The sequence below is a fragment of the Leopardus geoffroyi genome, chromosome C1 (assembly GCF_018350155.1).
Source record: "Leopardus geoffroyi isolate Oge1 chromosome C1, O.geoffroyi_Oge1_pat1.0, whole genome shotgun sequence".
Classification (NCBI taxonomy): Eukaryota; Metazoa; Chordata; class Mammalia; order Carnivora; family Felidae; genus Leopardus; species Leopardus geoffroyi.
The window spans coordinates 78,396,249-78,408,739 of NC_059328.1; the positions used below are offsets into that span (position 1 = coordinate 78,396,249).

Sequence of the window (12,491 nt, forward strand, 5' to 3'; positions counted from 1 at the left end):
GCAGGTAAGCCGGTGAATGTACAAGTCCTGCTCTCTTGAATCCGGACCTTGCTCCCTGGCACATAGCCGTCCTCTACTCTCCCAGGTTCTTGCCTTTTTCACAACTATCAGAGTGTCCCCTCTTTCATCCTGCCTTAATCATACCTCTCCCTTTCCTCCTTTTACTTCTCACTTCATTCTCTCAGGTGCTCAGATAAGTACTGATTTAATGTTAAGATTGAAGAAATTTAGCCAAAACTACAAATGAGACCTTCTTGGGGAGCTTTTTTTTTTTAACTTTCAATTTCTTGAATTATACAAGCTTACTGTAAAAATTAATACAGAATTGCAAATGTAATTTTAAAAAGGAAAATTCCCCTCTCTGCCTCCAATCCTATCTACTTCACAGAAGCACATTTGATACATATCATTTTATTTTTTATAAAAACGAAAACAAAAAGCTCTTCAAGCACATCTTTAAATTTATGAGTAGGAGAGGAATTTTGGCAGAGAAGAAGGAACAGCATCCCTTTATTGAACCTGCTTGATAATTGAACATAAGGAGTCAGCACAGTCACTACTGCCCAATTTATTCCCAGTGGCTTTCAAATGACCCTGCTCCCCTGAGGACCTTGTAAAACAAAGGCTTTTACATAGGGAATGAGCTCAGGTTGACCTGTGTAAACATCAATTCAGAGGCCCTTCTAAAAATATAGTGAAGTTGGAGTTTGTTTCATTGAGCTTCAGGTAAAGAAAATAACAAAGAATGCCTTACCCAGAAGTCCTCCCTATTTAATGAATAATACAATCAAGAATCATTTTTAATTAACATATTTAAAACTTGTATATAAACAGATGGCGTTAAAGTATTTTTGAGGACTTTTGACAATAGATGTTTTAAGTGGACTTAACACTTCCTTTGTAATCATTGTTTACTTACACAAATAATGTAAATAATCAAAGGAAGACCTTTGCCCAGACTCAGTATTATAAGGGATTCTGAATGAATGGGCCCTCATTACATCATTTTCCCTATGAGAGACAGGGAGAGACCGGTTAAGATGGCAGAGAAGTAAAGGGACCCTGGATTTTCCTCCTCCCTCAAAAACAGCTGTATTGAGGTCAGATTACTTGGAACACACAGGAAATAGATCTGTGGAGTAGCAGAAGGATCTAGCAGATGCAAGGTGCGTCTATGTGAATTGGGGAAGATAAAATAGCAGAGCCAGGGAGGGGAGGGAACCTTTTTCTGTGGAGAGACAAAAGAAGAGAAAGAGAGGCGTTGTGAGAGTGCAGCATCGTGTTTGCACAAGAGGAAAACCTCTCTGGACCATGGACTGGGGAGTGAGAAGTACTGAGTGTACCAGTTTTTCTTCTGTCAAAAGCTTTTGGACCCGAAACTGTGAGGTTTCAGAAGTGTGTTACTTTCTCAGGAGCAGAGCCATGGTGCATGCTCTTGGGGAGGAGGACCCTGGCCCCCAAGGGCATAGCATGGTGTAGCAATCTGTGATCCCTTGGGCCCACTGGTAGAGAACAGTCCCCTTCCTGGAGTACTTTTGGAAGAGAGTTTATTGCCACCCCAAGGACAAAAGTCCCTGCAGGTGCCAGCTTAAGGTCTTTAATCAGAAGCGGGGAGAGGCTTTACTCCAGGAGTGGGGAGCAAATCTGCCTTGTGCTGGGTGCTTTAAGACTTCGGGTTTTGAATCCCAGCTGTTCACCAAGGAAAAATGCAAGAGAGTTTTGGCGCAGGGCAAGCTGACTTCCCTCGCTAATCCATGAGGGCTGCCTGAGAAGCAGGGGTTGAAATCCCCAGTCCTGGTACAAAGATTGGGGTGGCATCATTTTACACAGCCCCCCCAAACCCAACATGGTGGGACTTCAGAGAGCAACACAGTGGCCCCCAGTGGAAGCGAGAGCCACTTATACCACACCCTACCCCTCTGTGCCAGCAACTGCTTATTTACTGGGTCAAAAGTGATACTAAAACGCTTCTCCTCCAGACTAGCACAGCACCCAGGCACCAACAGAAGTTCTTTTTTTTTTCTTTTTTTAACCTCTTCCTTTTTTCCTTTGGAATCAGGCTCATAGTTTGATTTTTTTTTTTCCCTTTCTTTTTCTTTGGAATCAACCTTATCGTTTCTGATTGTCTGTTTGGTTTTTTTTGTTGTTGTTCCTGTTCCTTTTGTCCTTTTATAGGATTAGTTCCCCCCACCCTTTTTTTCCAGGGTTACGTCAACCAACAAATCAAAGCTTACCTAGAGGTCCAAACACTTCACCACTGCAAACAAGGAAGAGTTCTGTAGAGGACTGACCAGTGGGAAAGAGCAGCCAAAACAACAGCAGAATGCACATATCATACACCAGAGTATGCTCCTAGAGTGTCAGGCCCTGGACAGTGTATGACTCCTCTTTAATATAGTAGTACTCTCAGATACAGGAAACATAACAGGTTTTTAAGACATGTAAAAGACAGAAACTTAGCCAAAATGACAAGATGGAGGAATTCTCCCCAAAAGGAAGATCAAGAAGAAATCATAGCCAGGGGCTTGCTCAACACAGATATAAACAATATATCTGAACAAGAATTTAGAACAATAGTCATAGGACTACTAGCTGGGCTTGAAAAAAGCATAGAAGACCCCAGAGAAACCACTGCTGCAGAGATCAAAGACCTAAGAACTAGTCAGGATGAACTTAAAACTGCTTTAACTGAGATGCATAACAAACTGGATATAGTGACATTGAGGATGGAAGAAGCAGAGAAGAGAATAGGTGAAATAGAAGATAAGATTATGGAAAAAAATGAAGCTGAAAAAAGAGGGAAAGGAGGTTACTAGATCACAAGGGGGACTTAGAGAACTAAGTGATTCCATGAAACTACATAACATCTGTATCATAGGAGTCCCAGAAGATGAAGAGCAAGAAAAAGAAGGTTTATGTGAACAAATTATGGCTGAGAAACTTCCCTAACCAGGGGAAGGAAACAGGCATCCAAGTCCAAGAGACTGAGAAGCCCATTCAAAAATCAACAAAAAACAGGTCAACACCATGACATATCATAGTAAAACTTGCAAAATACACAAAGAATTCTGAAAGCAGATAGGGACAAAAGATTCTTAACCTACAAGGGCAGACACAGAAGGTTAGTGGCAGACCTGTGCACTGAAACTTAGCAGGCCAGAAAGGAGTGGCAGGAAATATTCAATGTGCTGAATAGGAAAAATATGCAGCCAAGAATCCTTTATACAGCAAGGCTGTCATACAGACTAGAAAGAGAGATAAAGAGTTTCCCAAGCAAAAACTAAAAGAGTTTGTGACCAGTAAGCCAGCACTGCAAGAAATTTTAAGGGTACTGAGTGGAGGGAGAAAAAAAAAAGAACCAAAGTAGCAAAAACTATAAAGAACCAGAGAACATGACCAGAAACACCAACTCTACAGATAACACAGTGGCACTAAATTCATATCTTTCCGTAATCACTGTGAATGTAAATGGACCAAAAGCTCCAATCCAAAGACACAGGGTAGCAGATTGGATTTAAAAAAAAAAAAAACCGGGGCACCTGGGTGGCTCAGTCAGTTAAGCATCCGACTTCAGCTCAGGTCATGATCTCACAGTCCTTCAGTTCGAGCCCCAAGTCAGGCTCTGTGCTGACAGCTCAGAGCCTGGAGCCTGCTTTGGATTCTGTCTCCCTCTCTCTCTCTGCTCCTCCCCTGCTCATGCTCTGTCTCTATCTCTCTCTCTCAAAAATAAATACATTAAAAAAAATTTTTTTTTATCTATATGCTGCTTATAAGAGACTCATTTTGGACCTAAGGACCCTTGCAGATAGATGGTTCTCCATCCCTTCACTTTCTATCATGCTAATGGAGGTCAAAAGAAAGTCGGAGTAGCCATACTTAGACAAACCAGATTTCAAAACAAAGACTGTAACAACAGGTGAAGAAAGGCATTATACCATAATTAACGGGTCTGTCCACCAAGATCTAACAATTGTAAATATTTATGCCACCAGTGTGAGAGCACACAAATATACAAATTAGTTAATCACAAAGAAACTCCTAGATAGTAATACAATAATAGGAGACTTTAATACCTCACTTACAGCAGCAAATCATCTAAGCAGAAAATCAACAAGGAAACAATGCTTTGAATGACACACTAGACTGGATGGACTCAACAGATATATTCAGAACATTTCATCCTAAAGCAGAATAACCTACATTCTTTTCAAGTGCATATGTAACAATGTCCAGAATAGATCACTACTGGGTAACAAAACCAGCCCCCAATAGGTACAAAAAGACCAAGGTCATACCATGCATATTTTCAGATCACAATGCTATGAAACGTGAAATCAACCACAAGAAAAAATTTGAAAGCCCTCAAATACATGGAGGTTAAAGAACATCCTACCAAAGAATTAATGGGTCAGCCAGGTAATTAAAGAAGAAATGAAAAAATACCTATGAGGAGACAAAAATGAAAACATGACAGTCCAAACCCTTTGGGATATAGCAAAGGCAGTCCTAAGAGGAAAATACATTGCAAAACAGGCCTATGTCAAGAAGAAAGGGGGTCGCCTGGGTGATTCATTTGGTTAAGTGTCTGACTCTTGATTTTAGCTCAGGTCATGGTCTCACAGCTTGTGAGTTGGAGCCCTGCATCAGGCTCTGCACTGACAGTGTGAAGCCTGCTTGGGATTCTGTCTCCCCACCCCGCCCCCCACCGCCGTCCCTCCCCTGCTCAAGCATGTGTTCTCATTGTCTCAAAAATAAGCATTTTTAGAAAATTAAAAATTAGGGAGGAGAAGTCCCAAATACACAACCTAACCTCACACCTAAAGAAGCTAGAAAAGGAGCAGCAAATAAAGCCCAAAGCCAGCAGAAGGGAAATAATAAAGATTAGAGCAGAAATAAATGATATAGAAACAACCAGAACAGATCAATGAAACTAAAAGCAGGTTTTTTGAAAGAATCAATAAAATTGATAAACCCCTAGCCAGACTTAAGAAGAGAGGACCCAAATAGATAAAATCATGAATTAAAGAGAAATCACAACCAAAACCACAGAAATACAATTATACTGTGAAAAATTATATGCCAACAAACTGAACAAAATTCCTAGACATTCACACACTACCACAACTCAAACAGGAATAGAAAATTTGAACAGGCCCATAACCAGCAAAGAAATTAAATCAGTTCCCAAAAATATCCCAACAAATTAGAGTCCTGGGCCAGACTGCTTCCCAGGGGAATTCTACTAGACATTTAAGTAAGAGTCAATACCTGTTCTTCTCCAACTGTTCCAAAAAATAGAAATGGAACAAGAGCTTCCAAACCCAATTCTATGAAGTCAGCTTCATCTGGGTTCCAAAACCAAATACCCCACAAAAGGAGAATACAGGTCAATATCCTTGATGAACCTGGATGCAAAAATTCTCAACAAGATATTAGCAAATCAAATTCAACAGTGCATGAAAAGAATTTTTCACCATGATCAAGTGGGATTTATTCCTAGGCTGCAGGGTTGGTTCAATATTCACATATCAATCAATGTGATATATTATACCACAATAAAGGAGAAGAACCATATGATCCTTTCAATAGATGCAGAAAAAGCATTTGACAAAATACAGCATCCTTTTTTGATAAAAACCCTCAAGAAAGTAGGGATAGAAGGAACCTACCTCAACATCCTAAAAGCCATATAGGAAAGACCCACAGCTAATATCCTCAGTGGGGAACAACAAAGAGCTTTCCCCCTAAGGGGAGGAACACAACAGGGGTGTCCACCATTGTGGTTCAACATAGCACTGGAAGTCCTAGCCTCGGCAATCAGACAATAAAAAGAAATAAAAGACATCCAAATTGGCAAAGAAGTCAAACTTTCACTCTTCACAGATGGTATGATCTACATAGAAGATCTACATAGAAAACCCGAAAGCTTCCACCAAAAAACTGCTAAAACTTAATACGTGAATTCAGCAAAGTTGAAGGAAGTAAATTCAACATATAAAAATCGTTTGTATTTCTGTATGTCGATAATGAAGTATAAAAAAGGAAAATCAAAGAACCAATCCCATTTACAATTATACCAAAAACCATAAGCTATCTAGGAATAAATCTAACCAAAGAGGTAAAAGGTCTATATACTGAAAACTATAGAAAGCTTATGAAAGAAATTGAAGAAGACTCAAAGAAATGGAAAAGTATTTCATGCTCATGGATTTGAAGAACAAATATTGTTAAAATGTCTATACTACCCAAAGCAATCTACACATTCAATGCAATCCCTATCAAAATAACACCAGCCTTCTTCACAGAGCTAGAACAAACAATCGTAAAATTTGTATGGAACCACAAAAGACCCCAAATAGTCAAAGTAATATTGAAAAAGAAAACCTAAGCAGGAGGCATCACAATCCCAGTCTTTAGCCTCTGCTACAAAGCTGTAATCATCAAGACCGTATGGTACTGGCACAAAAACAGACACACAGATCAGTGGAACAAAACAGAGAACACAGAAATGGACCAACAAATGTATGGCCAACTAATCTTTGACAAAGCAGGAAAGAGTATCCAATGGAAAAAAGTCTCTTTAGCAAATGGTGCTGGGAAAACTGGACAGCAACATGCAGAAGAATGAAACTGGACCACTTTCTGGTACCACACACAAAAATAAACTCAAAATGGATGAAAGGCCTAAATGTGAAACAGGAAGCCATCAAAAATCTTGGAGGAGGGGCACCTGGGTGGCTCAGTCTGTTAAGCATCTGACTTTGGCCCAGGTCATAATCTCATGGTCCGTGAGTTCGAACCCCGCTGTCAGCGACCCTAAGCCTGGAGCCTGCTTCAGATTCTGTGTCTCCCTCTCTCTCTGCCCCTCCCCTGCTTGTGCTCTCTCAAAAATAAATAAACGTTAAAAAAAAATTTTTTTTTAAATCTTAGAGGAGAACACAGGCAACAACGTCTTTCACCTCAGCCACAGCAACTTCTTACTAGGGGTGTCTCAGGAGGCAAGGGAAACAAAAGCAGAAATAAACTATGGGACTTAATCAAGATGAAGAGCTTCTGCACAGCAAAGGAAACAACCAACAGAATGGGAGCAGATATCTGCAAATGACATATTAAATGGTTAGTATCCAAAATCTATAAAGAATTTATCACACTCAATACCCGAAAAACAAATAATCCAGTGAAGAAATGGGCAGAAGATATGCATAGACACTTTTGCAAAGAAGACATCCAGATGGCCAACAGACACATGAAAAGATGCTCAACGTCACTCATCATCAGAGAAATACAAATCAAAACCACAATGAGATGCCACCTCACACCTGCCAAAATGTCTATAATTAACAAAGAACCCTTTTGCACTGCTGTTGGGAATGCAAACTGGTGGCAGCCACTCCGGAAAACAGTATGGAGGCTCCTCAGAGATTCAAAAAAGCTGCTTCAAAGGAGCACATGCACCCCTGATGCTTATAGCAACACTATCAGCAATAGCCAAAGTATGGAAAGAGGCCAAATGTTCATCAACTGATGAATGGATAATGAAGATGTAGTGTGTGTGTGTGTGTGTGTGTGTAAGTACTCCACACAATGGAATACTAACTCAGCAATGAAAAAGAATGAAATCTTACCATTTGCAGCAACGTGGGTGGAAGTAGAATGTATTATGCTAAGTGAAATAGGCAGAAAAAGACAAGTATCATATGATTTCACTCCTGTGGAATGTAGGAAACAGAACCGATGAACACAGGGAAAGGGAAGGAAAAATAAAAACAGAGGGAGGCAAACCATAGGAGACTCTTAAATACAAAGAACAAACTAGCAGTTACTAAAGGGGAGGTGGGTGCAGAATGGGCTAAATGGGTGATGGGTTATTAAGTAGAACACTTGTTGGGTGAGCACTGGGTGTTATATTTAAGTGATGAATCACCGGGTTCTACTCCTAAGACCAATACTACACTGTATGTTAAGTAACTTGAATTTAAATAAAATTTTTTTTAAAGGCTAAAAAATAGAGACAGCTTTGAGTAGGTAGTTGAATTTTTTCTCTGCATGATTTCTATAAATCATAAATTCACTTGTGTATAAAGACTAATGTCTAATAACCTTCTCATTATTAAATTACTATTAGCAAGTATGGGTTCATGCTTTTAATTGCAAATTTAAAAAATCTAACTTTTCTTATGATAGAATATTAATTATCTTTTGCTGCTTAACAAATTACTCTGAAGACTTTAAGCCACTACCATTTTTTATCTGACACTTTCTATGAGTCCAGAATATGGAAACAGTTTAGCTTAAGGACTCTGGCTCACAGTTTCTCATGAGTGTGCAGTTAAGCTGTTAGGGCTACAATGTCATCTGAAGGCACAACTAGAGTAATATTCCCTTCCTAAGGTCACTCTTGTGGTCGTTGGTAGGATTTAGTTCCTCACAGGCCGGTGAACTCGGGCCTCAGTTTTTCATTGGCTGTTGTCTGGAGACCTCTACATAGTATACCTCACTACTTCTCATGTGCTTTATCCTTACAGTGAGCAAGATGGAAGCTACAGCTTTTTTGTAACTAATCTCAGAAAGTGACATCCTATCAGTGTAGTCAAATGTACACTGTACATCAAATCAGTGTAGTCCACTGTCTTGGTAAGAGTCTTGAACTTCACACTAATTGAGGGCACACGTGAACCAATCCATATGCCCATGGGATTGCTATAAACTAACCCCATCATTCTGGCAAGGGATGGGGGTGAGAGAAGAGGAATTTCTTACTGATCTAGACCCATCACAGCCTTCCCTCAACTGAATATGAGTTGGGTCTATTCCACATAAACCACTATTGCTATGTAATGAGGAAAAATGGAATATATTGGGAAGACAATACGTGTTCCCAAAAGCTACCAAAATAGTTTAGGTGTTTTCTTCAAACTGTCCTTTTTTTTTTTTTTTGCTTCACAGGTATAATCCATGAAGACCAAATAGAAGATGAACTTCTATTCATCATTTCTGGAATTCTAGCTACAATAGTGATCTGGTGGTGACTGATAACTAGCTTTGTTCCAAGAAAGACCTTTATCTTCTTAGATTTCAGCCTCCTGCTTCCCAGTTCCTAACTGTACAGTGACTTCCCCCACATAGAGGAGAACCATTATTCCAACAAGGATAACTAAGTACTTGTATCCCTAACTAGAAGACATAGTATTTTTATTTGTTTGAAAATGAAAAATGAGGTTTTAAGTTGAAACTTTAATAAATCTTAGTGACCTTATTTTTTTCTGGATGATTCTAGCCATTGTATCAGTTCACAAAACAATTGAGAAAATTCTCATTTTGGCCTCCTGGTCTAAACTCTAGATTTTAAGAATAATAAAGAGGTCAATAAATGCAATCTAAGATGAAGCCCTTTGGAAGTCTTGTCATTTTATTTATTTATTTATTTATTTATTTATTTATTTATTTATTTATTTTTAAATGTTTATTTTTGAGAGAGTAAGCAGGAGAGGGATAGACAAGAAGACAGAGAATCCCAAAAAGACTCTTTGTTGACAGTGGGGCTCAATCCCCAAACCATGAGATCATGACTTGAGCTGGTATCTCAAGGGCCAGATGCTTAACCACCTGAGTCACCCAGGTGTCCCTAGTCATTATTCTTTTAAAGAAACTGTGCTATAAAATGGTCCTGAGCAATTTAGTTAACCCTACAAGTCCAAAACAGGAGTATCTCAGAATTTTTTGGACTCCCAAAGAAATAAAAAATTAAAAGGAAATTGTAATTTATTTTCAAGAGACAATCTCTGGAATTTATACTGCTTTTTTCAAAATGTCTATCAAGCATGAAAGTTAGCAAGGCCTCCAGACCAGTTAAGGGGGGGCTCAGTTTGGGAAGCTTTACTGGAGGGCCAAGAAACAAAATAAGATCTATTCCCTTGGACACTAGAGGAAATGAAAGCTGCTAAAAGTCCAACCATGGAAAGGGTCCAAAAAGCAGCCTCATAGGGTGGGGAACATAGTGGATGAGAATCTACAGTAATCAATATAGTGTGGTATTGATAGGCACAAAGATCAGTGAAGCAGAGGGTCAGGTGGGAAGATGGCTGAGTAGGAGGACCTTAAGCTTGCCTTGCCCAAATATACAACTAGATAGTACTCACATCAGTGTAAATAACCCAGAAAATGACCCAAAGACTGACAGAATAAATTCCATAATTCCACAAATGGTAGAGAAGAGGCCAAATCAAAGAAGGTAGGATGGTCTGGGAGTGAAATGAACCAGGCCTTTCACACTGGGGAGTCCATGAATGTGGAGGACAGATCCCCATATCTGCATTTGAAAGTGAGAGGGTCCAAATGTCTTGAGTTCTTAAAACCAGTGAGACTTAAAGCCTGGAATTTTAAAAATCAAGCTCAAGTCTGGGAGAGACTAGATGGCTTTAGGAAGCAGAGTCCCTGCCCTTAGCACAACAGGGGTGCCTGGGTGGCTCAGTCAGTTGAGCATCCAACTCGATTTCAGCTCAGGTCATGATCTTGCAGTTGTGGGGTTGAGCCCTGTGTTAGGTTCTGCACTGAGCATACAGCCTGCTTGGGATTCCTTTCTGCCCCTCTCTTTCTCAAATAAATAAAAATAAACATTGAAAATAATTTTTCAAGACAGCACAACAAACAGCCTATACAGATGCAGCACAAAACCAGCAGTTTGAAAAATGCCAGGGGTAGACAGAGGGAGAGTGATTTGTTCATCTCAGAGCATGGCCTGGAGAGACCGGGATCACAGGCAGACCCCCTTCCAGGACAAAAGAGCTGGCAGGTGCCATTCCCCTCCCCACCCCCAGCATAAACAACAGCTACCTGCAGGAACTAGTACAGTGTGGACACTTGTTACCTAACTTAGTTACACCAAGCCCCACCCTTCACATTTCGGATCCACCTTTCCAGTCATGGCCGCCTTAGTTCAGTCACTGCGAGGCCCCTCCTCCAGAAGACCAGTGGAAATTCTGCCAACACCTTGTCTCCTGACTGGCACCTTGTGCAGAACTCTGTTCTCACAGGTGCAGGTTTCATTTCACAAGCAGACCACCACACACCTTTTTAGATACTGCCCACAGTACACAAAAAGCCTCTGTAGACCAGTGGACTGAAGGAAAAGGAGGCCAACACTCAACAGCAGAGCATACACAATACTCCCAGGAAACACTCTCTGAAGCACCAGGCTCTGGGAAACAGGCACTACAGGACCTCTTCTTTATAAGGCTATTATCTTTAAGAGCAAGAGAAGCAGCTGACTTGCCTAACACAAAGAAACAGACACAGGAAGTCAGACAAAATGAGATAGAGAAATAGTTCTCAAATGAAATAATAGGACCAAACCACAGCAAAAGATCAAAGTGAAACAGACAAAAGTGATATGCCTGATAGAGAATATAATGATTTTAACATTACACACTGGACTTTAGACGAGTGGAGGACATCAGTGAGACCCTTAACACAGAAATAAAAAGCAGCTAATCAGGGATCAAGATCACAATAAATGAAATGAAAAATACACTTGATTGGGTGGCTCAGTCGATTATGTATTAAGCATCCAACTCTTAATTTCAGCTCAGTTCATTACCTCAAAATTTGTGGGTCTGAGCCCCACGTTGACCTCTGTTACCAGCACAGAGCCTGCACAATAAGTATTTCTGTAGGAAAAAAAAAAAATCAGTCAAGGGATTCACAAAATGAAATAATGTGAAATATGATACCATATACCTAAAACATGGCGGGGAGAGGACTAAAGAATGGGTTTGAACTTAAGTGACCATCAACTGCTATATGCAGAAGATATTATAGATAAACCTAATGTTAACTACAGATCAAAAACTAGCAATAGATATGCAAAGAATAATGGGAAAGGAACTCAAGTATATCACTGAAGAAAGCCAACAAAGCACGAAAGAGCAAGAGGAATCAGAGAAAATCTATAGAATAAACAACCATAAATAAGTAATACAATGGCTATAAATACATATCTATCAATAATTACTTTGAATGTAAATGACCAAACACTCCAATCAAAAGACATAGGGTGACAGAGTGGATAAAAAAAAAAAAAAAACAAACAAGATCCATCTGTATGCTACCTACAAGAGACTCATTTCAGACTGAAAGACACTGCAATTTGAAAGTGGGGGATGGAGAAATATTTATTATGCAAATGGATGTCAAAGAAAGCTCAGGTAGCAATACTTAGACAAAATACATTTTGAAACAAAGTCTGTAACAAGAGACAAAGAAGAATACTATATACTAAGAAAGGGGATAATGCAACAAGAGAAATATAATTGTACATATTTATGCACCCAGCACGGGAAACCCCAAATACATAAAAGTTAAGAACAAACATAAAGGAAGGAATTGATATTAATATAATAACAGTAAGGGATGTTAACACCCCACTCAAACTGATGGACAGATCATCCAAACAAAATCAACAAGGAAACAGTGGATTTGAATGACATATTGGA

At 39.5% G+C, this 12,491-nt stretch overlaps 1 protein-coding gene across 3 annotated transcripts in view; it reads left to right on the forward strand.

Annotated features, from left to right (window-relative positions):
- The window catches only part of RPAP2 (RNA polymerase II associated protein 2), a 99,346-nt gene extending 89,959 nt beyond the window's left edge, over window positions 1-9,387 (forward strand). The window contains exons 13-14 of one of the 3 annotated variants that reach the window (XR_006712453.1): window positions 8,526-8,634; window positions 8,947-9,387. The gene's annotated coding sequence lies outside the window, so the exon portion shown is untranslated. Of the gene's footprint in view, window positions 1-4; window positions 429-8,525; window positions 8,635-8,946 lie in introns of those variants that run through there. The other 2 variants (XM_045478275.1, XM_045478276.1) reach the window with 2 other exon arrangements.
- The last annotated feature ends 3,104 nt before the right edge of the window (window positions 9,388-12,491 follow it).